The sequence below is a fragment of the Mytilus galloprovincialis genome, chromosome 2 (assembly GCF_965363235.1).
Source record: "Mytilus galloprovincialis chromosome 2, xbMytGall1.hap1.1, whole genome shotgun sequence".
In the NCBI taxonomy this organism is placed as follows: Eukaryota; Metazoa; Mollusca; class Bivalvia; order Mytilida; family Mytilidae; genus Mytilus; species Mytilus galloprovincialis.
This window is the reverse complement of record NC_134839.1, coordinates 41,915,845-41,922,988: the sequence shown is the minus strand read 5'-3', so window position 1 is coordinate 41,922,988 and position 7,144 is coordinate 41,915,845. Positions and strand designations below refer to the sequence as shown.

Genomic DNA, 7,144 nt, shown 5'->3' with positions numbered 1-7,144 from the left:
TAATTTTTTTATACAGATACTTATAATTCATTAGAACAGTATATAAATATTTTGTTTTAATTTAAAGAAGTAAAATCAGGGTTTTTTCGAAAATTTTATTACTTGAAAATTGATCCATTAATTATTATTAATTGCATATAATCAGAGTACAGTGTGACTAATATGCTTAATTTACTTAAAATTACGTAAAAATTTCACCATGAATTATAAACTATATTAAAGCCTTACCAATAACTTCACTAGATACCTGAAATATAGGTCCCGCCCATTGACAGCTGTATTAGGTACGATTTGATGTCTGTGTTAAAAATATATATTTCATTGGTTGATTCAATATAATACGACAATCATTTCACAGCCACGGGAGGTATCAATTTCATGTCAATAATATTATAATATTAGTATGAACTTTCATCAACTCTAAATAAATAAAATAAAATATGAATGCCTGTGACCCCTGAACTGCATGTAACATCTTAACTGAATTAATCTTCTTAACTGATTCGTTTAAGAAAAATATTGAGATCTTTTTCTTTTACATTCATCTGGAAATGGAAAATCTAACACATCAATATAATGACTTCGTCTTGATAATTGAATAGAGTTTCAAAATTTAGTATACAAAATATATATTATGTCTACAACATTAGCAGAAGTTCTTTCGGAGACGGCAAGCACTTCTTGCAATTCTTCACATGGTTATAAGGACTTGTGTGATTCAACTAGTGGCAAACCTGACTCAGAAAACAAACCATCGGTTCTTAGTAACATAAACAGTCAAAGACCTTTAGCTTGTGGCGCTAGTTCGCATGGCATGTTACAAGTTCCTCAAATTCCACAGCAGCGACCATCATTTCTTATTAATGACATTTTGCGTAAAGATGATAACATATCTAAACGACCAGATGCCAATGAATTACCAAAAGAATTAAATTACGAATCTGATTCGAATTCGAACTCTAGTAGTAATGAGGAAGTAGGAAGTCCATTCGATAGATCGAGAGGTATGTTAATTGCTTTTTGTGCTAGGTCAGGGATTAATTGACTTTGATATGACAATATCTTCACTTTTGAATAGTTCGTTTAAGCAGCTAAAATAAATGTCTTATTTGCAACGTTGACGAGATTATTACATAAAGTCCAATAAGAACTGAAAATTTATTCCGATGCTGATTTTTTTTTTAAATTTAATGATTATTCTAATACACAAATTAAATATTGCTGAATGATGAATAAATCGATAAATTTAGGAGGAATTATGTTTTAATCTTATTAAAATACACTCAAATTTTATAATTATGCTTTTCCCTAACATTGATAATATTGAAATGTTTAATTATCAAGTCATATTTAACAGTATAGTGATAATAATATAGAGATTTCGTTAAAAAAAATGAATTGTACTCGATTTAAACCGAAATTATCTGCTAACAGTATGACCTGTCAATTTAAATCAGGAAACCTATTTTGAATGAAAAACGGCATTTTAAAATTTTGAAAAAATTTGTATGGCCTTTTGTTAGGACTTTTTTTTTTTATCATACTGGAAGTAAATTGTTTTTAAAGTTTCCCTTACGTTTTTTTTAATTTTTACCGCAGAATGTAAAACATTGTGTAAAACATTGTTTTACATGGGTCTGGTTTATTAAATTGAACAGATACATTCTGCCTGTTTTACAAAGAATATTTTATAAAAGGCACAATAATATTAATTTAAACGATAACTTTTCGATGAGGTTTTTCTTAGTTAAATACCACCCATGTATTTATATATATATAAAATTTCCATTATCTTTTAAAATTTCCTTATGAAGGGTGAATATATAGTAAACATTTTTACTAAGAAAACTTGATAAGTTTGATTTCCTACGCAAACGAATATACATACATTTTAAGTAATAGTTGTTATATTTATTTTAACTCAATTCAGCGATACAATTTTTGGAATATTATACAAACAGAACAGAAATACACACATTTCAAATCAATATCTATATACATTTTTTTTTTTAGTTTTACGGTTTTTATAAAAATCATGAAAATTTAACCCAGAACTATATTTAATATTTGTGTGTATATATATATATATATATATATATATATATATATATATATATATATATATATATATATATATATATATATATAATATAATTACTATAAATAAGATAAATGGATCGTAAACAATATATTTTAAAATCAAAATTTAACAACATTGATATCGAAAGTTTTGTATATAAAAATCGTAGCATTTTTTAAACAGGAGGATGCAAGTTTAAAATTAGATTCACGATAAGCATGCCTACTTTTACATGTTCCAACACTGACATATATTGAAAAGTAATCCAAAAATAATAACACAATAAATTGTACGAAATTCAATTTGTACATGCAGCATCTTCGAGGAGATACTTTTTAACAAATCAAAAAAAACAATGAAAAAAACAAAGATAACAACAAACCCAAAAGGCAAAACAAGACAGTCCCATTATAAAGATAAGAATCCACAAAAATTGCAAAAAAATAAAACTTTCCAAATTTTTTTATTAACACTGAATACAATAACATGATCCTTTTCTATTTATAACAGGTAATTCTGAATCTCCAACATTTGTATTAAACAAGCCAAAGAAACCCCGAAAGGCAAGAACTGCGTTTTCAGACAATCAACTGCGTGTTCTTGAAAAGAGTTTTGAGCGACAAAAATATTTGAGTGTTCAGGATAGAATGGAACTTGCACAAAGGTTACATCTAACAGATACTCAAGTCAAAACGTGGTATCAAAATCGAAGGTTTGTATATTATAACAATAAAGATGCTGCGTATTTCACATAATATGAATAATACATAATGTTATTTTTACAATGGTTTGTTAGCGTTTTTTTTTTTTAGAAATTGAACACTATTGTAATTGTTGTAGTCTAAATGTTCGTTTTGGTAAGAAAATTTTAACGGCTTTAACTTATATTTATTTGTTCGTCATACTCACATGCACGATGACATTTTTGCAAAATTAAAACTTTTGGAAAAATTAGAATTTAATTCAAAAGTGCTGAAATAGTAACAGTCTTCGAACTTCAATGTAAAGGACATCTTATGGCAAAAAATCCTAGCTTATTTTTCAATAAGGCAAACGATTCTATCTAATATGAAAAGAATGGTATGAAAATGTGAAAATTTGTTAGTTTCCGCATTTTTCTAATGTTAGTTGTTAGTATAAAAGCGATTGCGTAAGACAAAGTCGAAAAATATAAGAATTGATATCGATTAAACTTATGCAGTGTCACATATCAAAGATGTTATACGAAACAAATATATAACATTTTTTCGTTTCATGGAGCAGTAAACATTTTTTTTAAAGAACATTGAAGACAAGAAACACAAATTAAAAAATTCTAAATTGATATCATATTTACCATGTTTACTGTACCACAAGACCAAATGACATTTAAATTAATAATGATATAGAATGAAAACCACTAAAATGGTTGCTCATATTATTATTAGCATTTATAAAAAATGATAACGGATAAAACCTATTTATGTGTTGCTTATATAACATGTGGCGTTGCTAAACATGTGTGCGATCTCTCAATCCTCTCCTATCCTGGGACAGTGGTAAAGAAGCAACATAAGAATAATTCCATATGTAATCAAATCAACATGTTTTAAGTTAGAAGTCTCTAATTCAGTGGTTGTCATTGCTTGCTGTCAGCCGTTTTTGACACAGTGTTTTGTTTTTCATTTTGAAGCATTTTGACTTGTTTGCTTCCTCATTTAACAACTCGGACAATAATATTAGACTTCTAAACTGTCATGTATATAGGAAAAAATAAAAACAATGTATATCAAGACGTATAATGTTTCATCGTAATTCAATAATTAGATCTTTAAAACCCTGTACTGATAAAAGGATAATTGTTATCTAAATAATAATGAGATGCTTGTGTCACCACTACACAGCCTTATACTTGTGGTCTTTTGGAAAATACATGCAACAATTTCTTAGAAGAGACATCGAGAATGAAGGATAGGTATCATAAAGTTTATTTTTAGAAAAAAAATTTGTATGAGTAATTATTCTTATGTACAAATAAATACCTACATCAAATAATATTTAGTTTAATAATATTTGCTACCTACAATGTTAGTGAAACAAACTGAGATCAAACATGAACATTATTTATCAACGTTTACTAATAATATAATTAGAAGTTCATGTTTGATATATACTGGCAGAGAAGAAATAAACTTGGCAATTAACAATCTTAGGTCGAAGATAAACACCATGACTTGACGATAATTGTTCTGCATCCACTTATGTTTTGTCGTACTATTTTGAAGCATTAATAATGACTGCAAAAGCTAGACGCACACCGCTTTGTTAATTTTGTCAATCAACTAGTAATTTATTTCAAAAACTGAATGCAGATACATATAATCAGTCCATTCATTGTTATGGAATGTTCGTTGTGTCATTCATACCAAGAGATTCTCACACAGTAGACGGCATACAGTCATATTTTTTAATGTATTCGAATGCCTTTGGTTTTACTTTTAAAATGAATGTATTAGATTTGAACATCGATAAACTCTATTTTCATGATTCTAGCGGTACATGTCTGTTTTGTGTTGTTGTTTTCTTTCCGCTAGTAACCGAATTTAGTAATGAAAGTCTGAAACTAAAACCGTTACGTTTTATAAAGAGTTTAAGTTGATCTTCAGATATTTTTGTAATGTTTCAGTACTGTCCAGACACTTTAATTTCAATCTGGAATCGTGGAATACCATTTCAGACAATTCAGTATGTTGTTTTGCACATCTACTAAGCAGTTTTCACAAAGATTAACCCTATTTTAATTGACGGCAAGCTTTGTCTATGAATAGTACTGAATTTACCATCGAATATACATTTGTTAATTAACTGAAAGACTTAACATGACCCAAACATGTATTGTTCAGCCTTAGAAATTGTCAGATTCAGTATAGTATTGGTTTCCTAGTGGATCCTTGTTTGACTTCCTTATACAAATCTAAAAACCCTTTAATTAAAATTGAACATAATTTCATGTATGTATTTTTTTGTCGTTTTATACAATTCATTGAAGCAAACAATTTTGAATTACTTACTATATATCAAAATCATAGATGCTTATATTCATATATGTCGGGTTTTTTTTTTTCAGAACCAAATGGAAAAGACAAACCGCTGTTGGACTTGAATTATTAACGGAAGCAACAAATTTTGCCACTGTACAAAGGATGATTCACAGTAACAATTATTGGACAACTTTCCATCCGAATATAACATCACTGGTGAACAATATAGAACAGTCTGTAGTGAGACCGAGGTGTCCGATACCAACCAGCAGTCAGTATTTATCTTCATTATTTATGTCAGGTGCTTTACCTTCTCTTATGTCACAGACACGCCCACAAGAAGACAGGTAGTGGAATTCAAGGAAAATAATAGCATATTGTTTACTGTTATTTCTTATCGAAAATAAAAATGTGCTCAGATCGACTATAGCTTGTATGATATGGGTATGGATGCTTTACCGTCTTAATTCAACTGAATTCATCAAAAGTTTTGTATTCAAATAATGTTTTGTTTTAACTAATAAAAGAAATTCTGATATACTAATTTGCACTATAATGGGTCGGTATATATTGTTATAAACACAAACAAACAAAATATTGTATTATCTTCACATGCATACTATTATTTAACTTTGACTATGCTCTTTACTTTGAACCTTCACTTGCATCTATTTCTATTGAGTGTTAAGTATTTTCTCTTATTATTTAATTTTTCCAAACGGAGTATTAAGGTAGATCATAAGTAAATGTTTTTTGAGACAGAATTTTTTTATAATTTGCCAAAATGAAGACTTTACTATGCTATTTTCAAAAATATGATAAAAAGTATGGGTCACCGTGCGATTTTTCAAGCTATGAGTCGTTGAAAATTGGCTAAATTTGGTTAGTTTGTTCATGAAAAAACACATAAGAGTGCATAAAAAAATTTCTATGAGATAGAATTTTGAAATAAATTGTGAGAAGATAGGTTTCAGAAAATGTTTTAAGAAAATAAAAAGAAAACATGGTGTCACCGAACTTGTTTTCTTGCCACAAGTAAAAATAAAAAATTTCCCTATTAGCCCAGTATAAATTTTGTACTAAAAGAGTTATCTTTCCTTAAATGGCTCCTTTGAAAAAAATGATTTCAAACACCAAAAAAAATGATATTTGTTAAAATATTTTAAATAATACAATAAATTAACAAGTTTTCTTTATACAAATAAACAGTTTAACCATTAAATTGCAAATCTGTTTCCTAATTTGCTGATTAAGGCAAAAAACTAGACCGATTTTGTACTGTGATTGTACAATCCAAGATGGCGGTATACCATGAATCTACCTTAATCTTAAGTAAATCGGTGATGTTAGATAATATGGTAGTTCGACAATTAAGAAACCTTTTACTACAGTAGAATTCCTGATACTAAATGACATTATTAAAACAACTAAATGACAGAATATCTTCTAATTTTCCACGTTCAGACTATAATATTGATCATGTTATAACTATATAAGACTGTATTTAAAGAATAAAATCCAAATGAAAAACAAAATCCCCAAAAGTACTCAACAGATATCTGCTGCAGTAAATTCTAAGTGTGTATCGTAATGTTTTATTTTTAATGCAGCTGGTAGAAATGCAATCCATACCTTTACTCTTGGCCAGAAAATTTGTCGCGAACATGTTTATTTTCAATCGTTTATGAAACACATTCAGTTAACATGTTCATTTCTATAATTGCATTCTATTGTACATACAAGCATTGTGTCTATACAAGCTTTCTGACGATGAAACACATTCAAGTACACACACAATTCGAATAAACGTGTTGCATGATATGTTTTGCATGCTGAAAAAACACTTCTCACAGGAATTCAACCAACTGATACGACCTCAAAATCAATAATAAGCAAGCTTCGTGCAACTGAAACATAAACGCAGGAAGGTTAATTAATATGACAATTTTCGTAGAATTGTAGGGTTGGGAGGTAATATTTGGTTTCTCTCTTCGTATTATTTGATTATTTTGCTTTGATTTTTTTGTTTACCATTTTCAGTCAA

General features: G+C 28.3%; 1 long non-coding RNA gene across 1 annotated transcript; it reads left to right on the top strand.

Annotated features, from left to right (window-relative positions):
- Positions 1–858: 858 nt before the first annotated feature.
- On the top strand, positions 859–5,519 carry LOC143062252 (uncharacterized). Its single transcript, XR_012974638.1, has 3 exons — positions 859–1,004; positions 2,591–2,792; positions 5,187–5,519. It is a non-coding gene; the product is annotated as an uncharacterized LOC143062252 (long non-coding RNA).
- Positions 5,520–7,144: the final 1,625 nt, after the last annotated feature.